The sequence below is a fragment of the Chlorocebus sabaeus genome, chromosome 12 (genome assembly GCF_047675955.1).
Source record: "Chlorocebus sabaeus isolate Y175 chromosome 12, mChlSab1.0.hap1, whole genome shotgun sequence".
NCBI lineage: Eukaryota > Metazoa > Chordata > Mammalia > Primates > Cercopithecidae > Chlorocebus > Chlorocebus sabaeus.
The window spans coordinates 36362963-36377439 of NC_132915.1; the positions used below are offsets into that span (position 1 = coordinate 36362963).

Below are 14477 nucleotides of genomic sequence, written 5' to 3' on the forward strand. Positions count from 1 at the left end.
CTTAAAGCACATTTGCCTGACTTACATGAAATCATTACTTTTTCAAAATTGAAGTGGTGGGGGAAAATTTTCAAGAATTGAGAAAAAAAATCGAGATGAGTTAAAAACCAAAACAGGAAGGAAAAAGAAAAATATTGGAGCTGCTAAAATTTGGAATTATAAAAACCAAAATTGGAAAGTGTCATGTTTCCTAGGTAAATGTTTCTAATTTACCATGTTTTATTTTGTGGGTTGAATAGTGTAAAAAAAGCAAATTGTAGAATCTTCACAGGTTTATTATTATTATTATTTTTTGCAGTCACTTGAAGTCATCATATGTTCCTCCATAGCACATTTAAGGGAAAAATAATATACAGAGCGTCATAGTGGCACACAACTTTGAGGCATTTTCATCTTCTTTTGCAGCAGGATCAGGTTCTTCACAGTATTGACTTAGTGGTATTTGTAGGGAGGCAGAGCAAGGGAAATAATAAGTTGGAAAGCATTTTTACTGTTTCTGAGGTAGTATAGATGGGTTCCTTTTGGATTTTCTGAATTTTTCTGCTTAATAATACATTTTAATGAGTCTTTGGGGGAAGTCATAACTTCACTGCTTATCGCTGCAGCCTGCTCACATGACACAATACTCTTGTGAGGTATAATATGAAAATCATCTCTGGTTAAAAGTGGATTTTGGCTTTTAGCCTAACACCGAGCAAATAACCTTTCCAGTCCAAGTTAAATGTTCCCATAAGCTCCTTAAAACCAAATTTTCCTTGTTAAAAAAAAGTCACTGCATATAATTCCCAAAGGGTGGGGTTATGGAAGCACTTTAAATTAGACTTAAAGAACAACAACAAAAAAGCAAAAAAAAAACCCCAAAAAACAAAAAACAAAACCTTGCTGTATTTTGCTGGCTGGGTCTTTCTTTTGCTCAGATTTGGTGGATGCTACTTTGCCAGATTTGGCATGAGAGGTCAGAGTTCTCATGAGGGATTTCGAATGGCCATCAGCTGGGTTCCACTCCTAAGCTTGAACTGTGGCTTAAAGCAGAATGCAGCTGCCTGCCTACCCATGCCAGTGCATCTTCCCTGGGGAACCACTGCAGAATCCCCCAAGCCTTATCTTTGTGCTTGATTGTGACCTTGTTGCTGTCCAATGCTTGAAACCCCCAGCCCTTCCAGCTCCCTCATTATACAGAACCAGGCTTTCTGTGGTTTCCTCAGTAGGTCAGCCTTAAGGTAGATGAAAATTTGATAGATGCACTTATAACCTCTTCAGAGCTTCCTGTTGGAACTTGACAAGCAGATTCTTTCTCCTAAATATTTTAACACACAGCCTTTAAAATGACATTTACCTCTTCTAGGACCATTTTTTACAGTAGCTTGTAGTAGATTTATTTTTATTTTATTTGAAAACATCATTTGGGGTTTTGTAGAAAAAAATAAAATATTTATCTCCACAGCTTGTTATCAGCAGGGAAGATAGGCATTCTTGGAGGGATGGGAGATTTATTGGTAGAAAGATTCAAGAAGCTATTTTGTGATAAAGGATTTCTTTGCACTTTTTCCTCTAGTCAAGTAAATTGCTTGTGGGTTCCTGCTAAAAAAAATAAATAATAATCCCTCTGGTACTACTTTTAATTTGGTCAGGTTTAAAATGTTTTCAGAAGGGTTAAGCTTCCTTTGCATTAGTGCCTGGTGTGGTCAAATGAAGGAATGACTTTGGAATGGACTGCTTGTGTTTATAATTGACCTCCCCATAGAAGGTTCAGAACTGCAGAATAGTCAAAACCATAACACTATTTCTACATGTCTATTAGATATGTGGTGTCTCCTCCTTCCCTCAACAGGTATAGTTTTCTAGGCATGTTTATCTTTGACTCACATTGTAAGAATATATGTTGCCTGTGATTTGTCCAGTGTGTCCAGCCGTCACTTTCAAAAATACGTACACACCAGAATATCAATCCATTGTTACAATTCTCATATGTGACTACTGAGAACTGTACTTTTCTTGCAAGGGGAAGAATGAATTGAACATCCTATTCATATCCATTATGTAAGTTTGCAAGTGAAACTATTAATACTGGTGGAGCATGGAAGCATTTTATGGGCAGGTGGGCCATGTTGTGAAAACACCATTATAAAGCCTAAAATTTGAGGAAAAACCCCCAAAACCTCCATTGCTTGGGGGCTCTATTTTTAATCTGATCTTCTGTTGAGTTCATGAATATTTCAAATGAACCTGACCAGGTGACTCTTTCTTTCGAGGCTCTCGAATGGTTTTCAGTGGAAACTTTCTTTTGTCACTGTCATATGAATGGCTTTAACCCAGTACGAGTCCAGAGTGGAGGTCTGAATTCACTTGGGAGAGAGGTGAAAACTGTGGGGAAGATTTTGGCCAACTGGATAAACATAGGCAATAAAAGAAAAAAAAAAGATTTCGGCAAACTTTACACAAGTCTGGTAATAGAATACAATAATTTTTCCACTCTGTTACTATAGAATTTTTTTTCATGAAAACACTTTATACTTAAAATCATTTAAACAAAGAGTTTTTTCCTCTAGGAAATGGCAGAAATACACATTCCCTATACTTTAAGAAATATATTTGGGCACAGATGTCTAGTTTCTTATCTTTTGTTAAGAGTTACATAGATGTGTGATTTTAGTGAATGTATTTATAAAAAATAATTTACTAAACATGGCTACAAAAACAAAATACTTCAAAGTCCTGGCTGAAAACCCTGAATCTGACAAGTATATTTTTTTCTCTCTGCAAAAATAAATCTGAGAAACATAGACTGAGAATATTGAGTTAAACCTTGGCCATCACACTTGCCATGAAAATGGGAAGCAAGGGTTGAAGAACGAACATATCAGCCTGAGACTGGGAAGACATGGGCGGGAAAAGTCACATGGTGCTGAGGCAGGCTTGACCAGGGAACCTGGTAGAGATTAGGTCCAGAAGAAGGGAGAAGAGTTGGTGATGCTTGTGCTGACACAGGTCTCAGACCCTGGGCTCAGCACGTGCTTCTCTGTACTGTTTCCTGAAGTGTTATTTGTTTAACATCACTTACTTTTTGTCCTTTTTTCATATATACCCCTGATAACTGGGGTGATCTGATTTTTTTTTTTTAACCCCATGTGGATCTTATACCCAAGCTCTTTTGCCTTTTGCATTGGCAAACTGAAAAGAACTGATGTATTATTACGTTGTGTTGGGGATCTTATACCCAAGCTCTTTGGCCTTTTGTGTTGGCAAACTGAAAAGAACTGATGTATTATTACATTCTGCTGTTTCTTTTTTTTTTTTCTTCTTCTTCATTTTTAAAAGAAAATAGTAGGAATGACTGTGTTCGTGATGCCTTTTTTTGTTTAGAGAGCACTTCTGTATCCATTATTCCATTAATGACCACAGTAATCCTCTGAAGTACAGCTGTGGAACCTGAGGCTCAGAGGGACATGGTAACCGGCATCTTAGTGGGAGAGCTGGGATTCCTACGCACTCTCCTTTACTCTGCCAGGTGGGGGTGAGGGTATTGAGTTAGCCTGAAAATTTGCTTTGATGGCAGTGAGTGTATCATGAACCCCAAGTGTTACCGTTATTACAAAAAACTAGAGGCCTTGAACTCTTCTTTCTCTGTCCTCATTTTGCATTAATCTGACCAGGGTTGTTTGGATAGGATTCCAGAGAAAGATGTTTCTCTTCATAATTTATCACTGAAAACTACCACTTTGGCCTCGCAGTTGAAGCACTAAAATATATATGTACTTACACTTAGAAGCACTTTGTCTTTCACTGCCGTGAAGCTTGCTGGGCTTTTCTTCCGTGGGCTTCCTATTGATCCATAGGCACCTGTAGAGAAACGGAGGCATAGGAATTCCAGGATGGACTGGGTAATCTTCGTCTTTCAGAAAAGTCCTGGAGATGATAGAAGACCACACTTCGGTTTTATGATTGCCAGTGAGCCAGAACATAAGCAGTACACGTCTTTTAGAGTATGAATGTGTTCTTGCACACATCTGCTTGTTCTGTTTGAAGAGACCTCATAGAAATGGAATTTTTAAATATTGAGGAAATTCCATTAAGAAATAGAGGGAGAATGGAAAGTGCATTATAAAAGTCATGCCAAGAAAAAGTATGGCCTAGCGTCCACAAAATATTTACTTTTGATTGAAATGAACTTTTAAAAGTTAATGTTCTCACTCTTTGGCTAAAGAGTTAATTGCTGGGCTTGTCCAATATGTGTTTGGAGTCAGTCATCCAATTTTTCATGATAGAAAAAAACATTGTAGGTAATGTAGATGGAGTGGTGTTACTTCCATGAAGACAGTGTGCATGTTTGCATTTACCTTACTCCTCTGTTATGGCCACCCCTCTTTTGAGGACCTGTTAATGGCTAACAAGAAACACAGGAAAATGAAGGGTAGAGCATTGTGTTGTTGATTCATTGTGAGAGTGAATCTGCCAGTTCTGAGTCTGAAACAATATGACGAATAAAATAACTCTAAAGATAATCAGGGTTTATGCTCCATCTTTTTTCATTATTATTATAAAAATAGTAAAATAACAACACAAAAAAAGAAAGAGGAAAACTCAAGCTTCCCCTAATTACACCATGATGTTCTTCATTTTTGCTTATTCATTTTATCTCTGTTCACATAGGTACATGTTTATTGTTACTGTATTCATGTAACTTATAATCCACGCTTCTCATTTGGCATTGGATGGTCAGCATTTTTTATTGTTCTTCATCTGGGTTTTTTTGTGTTTGTGTCTTGGACTCCTTTGGCAGTTTTTGGTAAAGCGTATGGACCTCTTCTCAGAAAAATACTTTTAAGTATTTAAAATACACAGGATTACAGTGGAAACAATTATATTGAAGTACGGTTATTAAAATATGATAAAAATTAATTTGTACTGTAGCAGTCTATTAATGCATTAAGTAAGAAGATGTACTTAGTTGTATAATGTCTAAGTAATTATAAGCATAAATATTTTGAAACCATCTGTGGATCTGAAGGTAGAGGGGAGGGAAGTTGAGGAATTTCATGCCCCATGACTGGCATTATCTAGGTGAAAGAAGAGGCACGACTGTCTTTAGAATGTGAGGACTTTAGTTCTGATTGAAGAGAAGTAATGTTTTAAAACAGATTTATTGAAGGATAAGGGCAGCATTATTTACCTTTTACTGTGTATCAGGTACTGTGCTAACCTCTTATGTATGCTGTTTTTTTAAGGGCAGCTTCATGAGGAATAGGTGCTGTTACCATCTTTACCTATCCAGTGAAGCAACTAAACTTGGAGAAGTGACCCATTGTTCTAATCACAAATAGATCACTGCAAAAATATTGACCATTTACTTGTCCTCAAAGGAAGTTGGCCTGGATAATCTAGAAGCAGTGTCCTGATGAGTAATACAGTGCAAAGCCACATGGTGGCAGGGTTAGGATTCAGGCTTTAACAGAGCCTGTTTTACTACCTTTTGTCCATTCCTTAAGTTGGGAAAGGTAAAAGGAATTTCTAAGTGACCTTAAGGGCCACTTAAGATTGGAAACCCCAAATTTATCTCATCTAGAAGACAAATCCACAAACTCCTGCTGCGTGATTTTTCTCCTGTAGCAACCATCTCAGATCCTTAACGTAGAGGAAGGTGGTGGTTGGGGGCTACAGGAGAAGGGATGGGCTCTGGACTGGACAGCCTGCGTCCTTACAGAGGAACCATATACTGAGTTAACTCTTCTCACGGCCGCAGTTGTCTCCCCTGAAAAGGCGCTTCCTCTGAAAGGTCACCCGGGACATGTCCGCACTGCGTTGACTTTATAGCTTTTCATCACTGCTTCCTCAGTTTTATTTGGAGACACAGTGTGTGGGTATTTCAACTCAATCATAAATTTCCTCAATGTGGGCTGCTGATAGCATAATTGAAAGACAAGAAGCAAAGAGGTTGTGGCAGGTCACAGACAGAACAATTCATGGGTGATAGTTTCTAATAAGGGTCAGATGCACTCAGGGGCCTTGGGATAGCTTCTAGTGTTCAGAAAAGGAAGAATACCCCAGCATAGCAGCTTGTGTAGTTATCAAAGAAAAATGAGATCTTTTTATTGTTCCTTTTCCCAACCACTGTAACCAAGGTAAGTATATATAGCAGGAATGTCTACAAAGGTTCATCTAAACTGTTAAAAAATGCCTGGGGGAAGTTGGACAGGATGAAGGTGCTTGAAACTCACTTGTGGGACACAATTTCTTTATTGCACATCCATGAATCAGAGATATCTTTACTGTTCCACCCCGGTCCTCATAAATGAATGTGTTTCAATAAATATACATGAAACAGAGATTTAAGGAACTATACACTCCTCTCTGAAAAAATGTCAGCAAACCACAACTGCAACCTTTCATGCTGTTGGATATTTGCACTGCCCAAGAACAAATATTGCTAAGGATAATTAGTTCTTATCTTTGATGTATCCTGTTGTTGTTGTTTTTTTTTTTTTCTCAGATACCTTTAGGCCTTCAGGTCCAAGACCAGAAATAAATAGAAAATGTGTACTAGTCTTTGCTTCCGTAATGCCAATAGGAAATCATACCTGATATTCATAATAAATACAGATTTTTTTTTTTTTGCTTGTTCTTGGAGCAATAGAGAGCTTGTAAGCCAGCCTTCCTAAATTGTGCCATATGGGAAAATTATGTGTCCTTTAATTTAACTAATGTGAATTCAATCATTAAAATATTATGGTTTCCAACATGAATTCAGAGAGATCTAAAACTAGGTAAGTTGAATAGAGTTAAGAAATTCTTCTAAGTAATAAGTAATTAAACCAATCTGGGTAGATTTTGATAGGGTGGAGAGCATGTACATCAGTGACTCTAGCAGGGTACGGTTGTAGCAGAAAGGACAGAGTGACTTTTGTTAACCAAATAATTCAGTAATTCTGAGTTCAACTAATAAATGCTTTATCCAATGAGCGTAAGGATTTCTGTAAACAGTAATTTCAAATAATGAAATTTCCTTTAGGAAATAGATGCTCTTTAATAGGAACATAAAAAGAAATAAAAATGCAAATACAGAAGTACTTAGATAACACCTATTTTGTGGTTTAGGAGGCTTTCTTTCCCCACCCGTCAGCTGAAAGATGTTTAGTGGCACTTAATAAGTATTCAGAATAAAGCTGTCTATATGCTATCATTGTGTGCCCCTTTAGCCCTTTAAATTTGAAATAAAGGATAGAACCCAAACAGGCTATGAGAGAAGTAAAAATGGTAATTTTTTTCAACATACGTAACATTGCTTATTTTGTGATTCATCAGCAAATGCTGCTGTATGCTATCAGCGAAGTGCTTCTTTCAACTTGAGATTGTTTTGTTGCCTTTAATATTTAATTTCTTTGTAAATGCTCCTTTTATGTGTGCGTTTTCTGCACAGCACAGGTAGTTAAGTGCAGGGGGAAGCACTATTTTCTGCTAAGAGGGCTCTAGAGAAAGGGCCAGGAAGCATCCAGAGACTGGCCTGTTTCACCCACAACCTTCTCACCCATTCACTTCTGTCTGTTTGGACCATGTTAATTTTGCAGTTTCGGTGACTTACCCTTATTCCTGTGCCAGGCTAGAGTTCCCAACCAGATCTGTCTGAATTCACAGACAACTAGGAAGTACTACATACTCCCTACTTGGGAGACTAGAGGAGTATGGCAATTGGTCGAGGTACTCCCCAGATACTTAGCTTGTATACTGTGACAGGTGCCTTTAATAAAAAGGCAGGTTAGAATTTGTCCCACTCTAAAGGAGCAAAAAGATGGACAAAGAGACATGCCTGACCAACAGGCATTTCCAGCTAAAGATGATGCTGATTTTCTGGGTTGTCTGTAGAATTGCTTGATTGCCTGAGGCTTAACCCAGAGCCACTCAGAGAATTATAATAAAATGGTATTCCTAATTTCCACCTAAAAATTAGCTGCTACTAATAAGCGATAGTGAGTCTCTCACCAGGGCAAGTGAAGTTTGTGCCAGAGTACAGTCCAAGGCCTTTCAGGATCCCACCTTTTCAACCTGCCATCCCTTGGCTGTGCTCATACTTCCTGACTCCGTTTCGCTCATGTTTTTTTTTTTTTTGCTTCTGAGCTTTGTTACTTCCATCTAGAATGCTTTTCCTCCTTCTTCATCCCACTCCTACATGCAGTGGCTGAAGCCGGCTAGTCCTTCGGGGTAAGCTCACAGTCTACCTCTTCTTTATGGCTTTCTTAGTCCTTTAAAACCCTGCTGGGTAGCTTCTCTGAGCCATGAGGCAGGCCCTGGGTCCCTGCGGCTGCAGACTCATCCCGCGTTCAGCGTGTCTGCCAGTAACCCTCCAGTGCAGCAGCTGACCTGGTGCCGACGCACTGCACACAGCGTCTAAACTCCGAGAAATTAATTACAGAAAACTTTGAGAGAAACCCTGTTTTTGCTTTATTATGAGTTCTTGGGAGCCATCAGGATGGAACTCATCCAGCTGTGTCTGGTCTCGGTGACTCTTGGCCTTCAGTTCAGAGTGGTGCAGAGGCGAGCTGCCTACACTCTCCTGCCACATCATGGGCTCCTCCATGACCTGAGTCATCAAAGTAGAGTCATACCTGCTTCCTTGTTCTGTATTTAGTGCCCCTCAGGTAGCTGTCATGAAGTTCATCCTCTCTTGCCCATCTTCTAGATCTGCTCAGTAGAATGGTTTGAGGGCTGGGTGGGGGTAGGTAACCCAGTGAGGCTCACATGCTGCTTCGCCTTGCCCTGCCAGTTCAATCGTCTCTTAAATCTGTCAGTACTTTATCTTTCCTATTGTGATTATGGTTGTAAAGCTTTTGTTATAGCTATTTTTTATACCAAATTAAGCTCCTTAATTATAAGGATTGTATATCTTTTTCATTTTTCTACCTTTGCATTTTGCAAAATGATCATACATAGAAGATATTTAGTAAGTATTGAAATGGCTGAAAGAGTGAAATAATACATTATATGCATTAAGGGAACAGTCATATAGTTAGTGGCTGTTTATGTGTACAGTCAGTGTTCTGCTACTTGGCTTAAAAGGTGCTTCCGAAAGGATTCATACTTGATCTTCCTTGTGATGTATCTGTTGATCCAAAATAAAACAAAATATGACTGTGCTGTTGGCGTAGTATTTTCACAAGTCATTTGTTAATTTGTCGGTTTGTGTCTGAACTGCCTTGGCCTTTCAAGTTCTAGAATTCTTTTGTGATTTTTATTTAACATTTTCTCAGTGCCAGTAGTGACTCATTAGCCTTATTGTGAATACATGTAACCTTATATCTGATCCCTGGCCAACTCTGTCCATTTTTTTAGCTCTGTCTCTTGGCCTAGCTGAGCTCATCCCACTGGCCTTTCCCCGCTACTTGACTTTTCTTAGCTTTCTCACCTTTTGCAGGGTGAATCTTACCAAACACAAAGCCTTGAGATAAATGGCTTCTTATACCTTATTTATGATAAGGATTTAATTCAACACACTTGGCATTATGAGCCATTTATTTTAATGCTCTGAACTCGGAGTGCATAAGAAATAACTTTTTTTGGGAAGAGAGACAGAGGACTTATCATGTTATGATCAGTTGCCCAAGTAAACAGGATTTGTTTTATCATATCATTCATATGTGGATGAGGCTGCATATTAATTGCTGCCTCTCACAAAACAGCCCAAACCCTGTGGTGTCAGTGCACTGGGGACCTTGCTTTTCAATATCCTCCATTTCCTTCCTTCCCCAGCACTCTTTAGCTGACTAGATAAATTGATTTCTCTTTATTAATCTACTCTCTCTTCTCCTTCTGAATCTCACTCTCAAATGGCAGTTGTTCCATTCTGCATTTTATTGTGACTAGACTATCCTCCTTACTGTAGAACTCAGACTTCCCCCAGTGCTAGCCAGTATTGACACATGAGTGATTGACTTAATGAATACGAATGAGCAGAACATAAGTCTTACAGGTAGGGTTAAAAATCAAAGGATTCTATTACGAACCCTGTATTTAAGGACTTGGAGCAAACTGAAGGTTTTAGTCTCAATCCTTTGACTTCCCTGCAGCAATAGTGATGTCTGTTGAGCCAAACATTGTTCCCTGTTTGAGCTGGGAATGTTAACTTGCTGCTTAGAAAAAGTGTCTTTAGGGGGCAAAAGGAAAAAGAAATTAGCTAATGTATCATTATCATTAGCCTGTGACTTGATCATGAAACAACAATTAAAAAGCATTCACACCTGTTTTGGAATTACCTGCCTATTTGTGTAAGAAAAAAGAATCATAAAACTGGCAAAACAACAACAAAATAATGTCAGAAATCATATTAACAGGAAAAAGGGGAAGGAGATGTGCTTTGAACCTCCAGCTCCTTCACAGCTCATCATTTCTTGATGCCCTTTGCCAAGCTGGATGCTGAAGGAAATCTAATGATACACAAAGCCTCATTGCCAGATACTTCATTACTTCTGCAATCCATTAGTAGCCTTAATGGCCTATGCCACTGGAATAAGTATGGAAATCCAGTCCCCCAAGAAAGTACAGTGCTCTATAAATCACACTGGCCTGAGGATTCTCTCAGCCCTTGACACTGAAGAATAGGTGAAAAAAAATCATTGCGCTTCCTTAACTCCCTTGTACTAGAAGCTGTCAGCATGAGTGACACCTTTTCACTTTTTAACCCTGTAACCTCATGGTTCTCAAAGTGTAAGCTGTGGATCAACAGCATCAGTATCACTGGAAACTTGTTAAAAATGCAAATTCAGTGGCCCCACCCAGATGTGTTAGAACCTTGGGGCAGAACAGAGCCACTTCTCTTCTTGACATCAGCCTTGTCAGAACTGTCCTGTGAGAGATACCCACTAACAGCTTTTGGCTGGGCGATCAGCTCCCTGGAATCCTGTGCTCTCTAACCTTCTTTCATTCCCCTCCCTACAGAACACACACTTTTCAATTTTCAGTTTTTCCAATTTTATTTTTTAATTTTATTATTTTATTTTTAAATTTTTATTTTTAATATATATTTTTATACAGAAACTTCATTTATCTTGAGTTTGGGGTTGATTCAAGGTTTTTTTTCTACTTCCCTCTCTAGCCTTGACTCTCAGATGAGACAGGAGCTCTGCCCTAGCATATGATTTACTTTGGTTTTCTGGTAATTCTCATGGCTTTATTCTGAAGGCAAAATCAAGGCTGGGCATGATGGCTCATGCCTGTAATCCCAACACTTTGGAAGGCCAAAGCAGGCAACTTGTTTGAGCTCAGGATTTTGAAATCCAGCCTGGGCAGCATGGCAAAACCCTGTCTCTAATATAAAATTTACAAAGAATTGTCAGTTTCTCAGTAGACTAGGGATAGAGAAAACGTTAACTAGCCCACCTGTCCTATAGCAGTGTTTACCAAATCTTAGTATGCATAAAGATTTTTTTTTTTTTTTTCCTTTTTTTGAGACAGAGTCTCACTCTGTTACCCAGACTGGACTGCAGTGCTGTGATCTCAGCTCACTGCAACCTCTGCCTCCTGGCTTCAAGTGATTCTCCTGCCTCAGCTGCCTGAGTAGCTGGGATTACAGGTGCTCACCACAACGCCTGGCTAATTTTTGTATTTTTAGTAGAGACGGGGTTTTGCCATGTTGGCCAGGTTGATCTTGAACTCCTGACCTCAGGTGATCCACCTGCCTCAGCCTCCCAAAGTACTGGGATTATAGGTGATTATGAGCCACCACTCCCAGCCTTAAGATCTTTAGAAACATCATGTTAAAAACATTCTGAGTGGCACTGTTTTTAAAATAACGACCTCATGTTGACCCAGGGTTTCTGCTTCTTTTAATTATGGATTCTTTCTTTCTTTTTTTTTTTTTTTCCTTTTTTCTTGTTTTTCTTTTTTTATTGTGGATACTTGGTTTGGGGTGGCTCTGAGGCTTTGGGGCTGAGAATTATTCTTATTCCTTTGGTATCCTTTGCCTAAAGGATATTCTTTGCCAAACACTTATTTTGCATTAGTTCTTATCTTCTTTGGTTTCTCTGTTGGTTTAATTCCACCTGTTTCCCATGATCTAGGAATTCCATAAATTTTCTGGTCCTCTGATGGCACTGTCTCTTATTTGTCAGTGCTGTTTTGGCTTCATCCTTTTTCCTACATAGTTATGTAGGGGTTGGGCCTGGATAGATGGTAGCAGGGATTGAGTGTACCACCTTGATCCAGTCCGTCTTTGCTTTTCTTAAAGCTTTCTTCTCTCTGTTGTCCCCAGGCATGATTCATTCATTGTACCATGCCTGTTCATATTATTCTAGTGCCAGGTAGCGGTTCGTTCACTTCTTTCATAGCACGTATTTCATTGTAACATTCTTAAGTGCACATAGATGTCTTAAACCTACTAGATTCCATTCTGTAGCCCAGGTATCTGTAGGCATCAAATTCCAGAGATTTTTCTGCCAGGGTGGGAAAAAACCATTTTAGCAACAAGCAAATGAAAATGGGGGTCTGAAACACTATGTTAACTGTCTTATAGGATGCATTCACAACGGCTCCCGTTGTGGGTTCTGTGTCTCTGCAAGAACCTATGTGATGTTTAAGTCTTCTCAACTCTGAATAAACATCTTGCAAAGCATTGAGTTGTATTAGTTTATTGTTAGGTTGACTTTCTGAGGAAACTGTGGTTCTGTCCTTAGAAGTCACCACTTCTGGTCCTCCTGGAATAGGGCAAGTCTCTCCTTAGATTCCAAGGATTGAATCCTCTCTGGGCTTAAGTGTATTCTGTCTTCTTAATCCTTTGGTGAGGAAGTTAATGGTGATGGAGGTTGGGAGATACCAATGCTTTAATTAGCTAAGTCACAACACTCTGTCCTACTCTTAAAAGATCTTATTTAATTAGGAAAATAAGACATCATTTCACCTTTTATATACCTGTCAATATCTTAACTTATTCAAACACTGACCTCTGTGTTGTATAATTAGACTCTTAAAAGATTGAAAATGCCTAGGGCTCCTAATAGGAGTTTTTGCTTTTGTATCTGCCATCACATTTCAAGTAATTGGAACTGACAAAAAGATACCAAAATACTAAAAATTACGAACAATGTAATGAAACTGATAGCATGGATTTCTAAGAGATACCATGATAGAATATTAAATCGTGCTCTTAGGCAGATTATGATGTCTTTTTAGTTTTATGGTTCTCTCTATTTGTGTGTGTATATACATGTGTGTGATTTTTAATTTTTATTTTATTTATTTATTTATTTATTTTATTTTCATTGAGATGGAGTCTTTCTCTGTCGCCCAGGCTGAGTGCAGTGGCACGATCTCCCCTCATGGCAAGCTCCACCTCCTGGGTTCACGCCATTCTCCTGCCTCAGCCTCCCGAGTAGCTGGGACTACAGGCGCCCGCCACCACGCCTGGCTAATTTTTTTTTGTTTTGTTTTGTATTTTTAGTAGAGATGGGGTTTCACCGTGTTAGCCAGGATGGTCTCGATCTCCCGACCTTGTGATCTGCCTGCCTTGGCCTCCCAAAGTGCTGGGATTACAAGCATGCGCCACCGCGCCCAGCTGTGTGTGATTTTTTTTTTTAATCAGCTAAGCTGTATCCTCAATCTCCACTTAAAAATGCTTAATTATACATCGAATCTCGATGTATAAGGAAATCACATAAGTACTTAACGTGTAGGGTCCTTATGGGGACTAGTGAGAAGTAACACTTAGATCATGAAGGGCCTTTTATAAGCTTTGCTCTTCCACCTAATGCTTTTCCTTTTTTTTTTTGGAATGACTTGGAGATAAAGAGAAACCTTTAATTATATGAAGGATATTAAGTACTGTGGTGGTGACATGAGATTCATGTTGTAAAGAATCACTCTGGCAGCTTTGGGGAAGACAAATGGAGATAGAATGAAATAAAGGATGGAGATACACGTTGGGAATCCATTACGATGCTGGGCAAGACACCATGGACGGAGGCAGTGGCAGTTGGTATGGATGGTAGGGAGAGATCAGGGTAAGATTAAGAGACAGAATCTAAAAGATTAAGTCACTGATCAGATGTCAGGACATGAAGAGTTAGGAGTTAAATGCACATTGGTTCTTGCAAGTCTCTGATAAAATATTAGTTTTTAGAAGGGTTTGAGTTTAAGTACCTTTATTGTCCCAGGAAAAAAAATCTACCTGTAAAAGAAGAGCACCAACATTTGATCAGATTTCAGACCTTTTTTACTCTTCGGAATGAAAATTTGAGCTTTTGATCATTGTTTCTTCTGCTTTCCAGAGCTGACCCTGTGTTTTTCTACAGCCATTTTTTCCTAACCCTCGAGTATTAGTTCACAACTTACATTTAGTGAAGCTGTTTTTCTCTCTCTCTCATAACAAATGTACCGATAATGTTTAGGGCTAATTGTATGCAATTTACTTTTTGAATTGTGGTAATCATTATTGCTGTTTTTATTTTCATCTTCTCTTCCACAGGCATCATCAGCTATAGATATTCAACCAAATTATG

At 38.8% G+C, this 14477-nt stretch overlaps 1 protein-coding gene across 7 annotated transcripts in view; it reads left to right on the plus strand.

Moving 5' to 3' along the window:
• Positions 1 to 14477, plus strand: part of KDM4C (lysine demethylase 4C) — a 414378-nt gene that overhangs the window by 330104 nt on the left and 69797 nt on the right. The gene's annotated exons all lie outside the window — the stretch shown is intronic.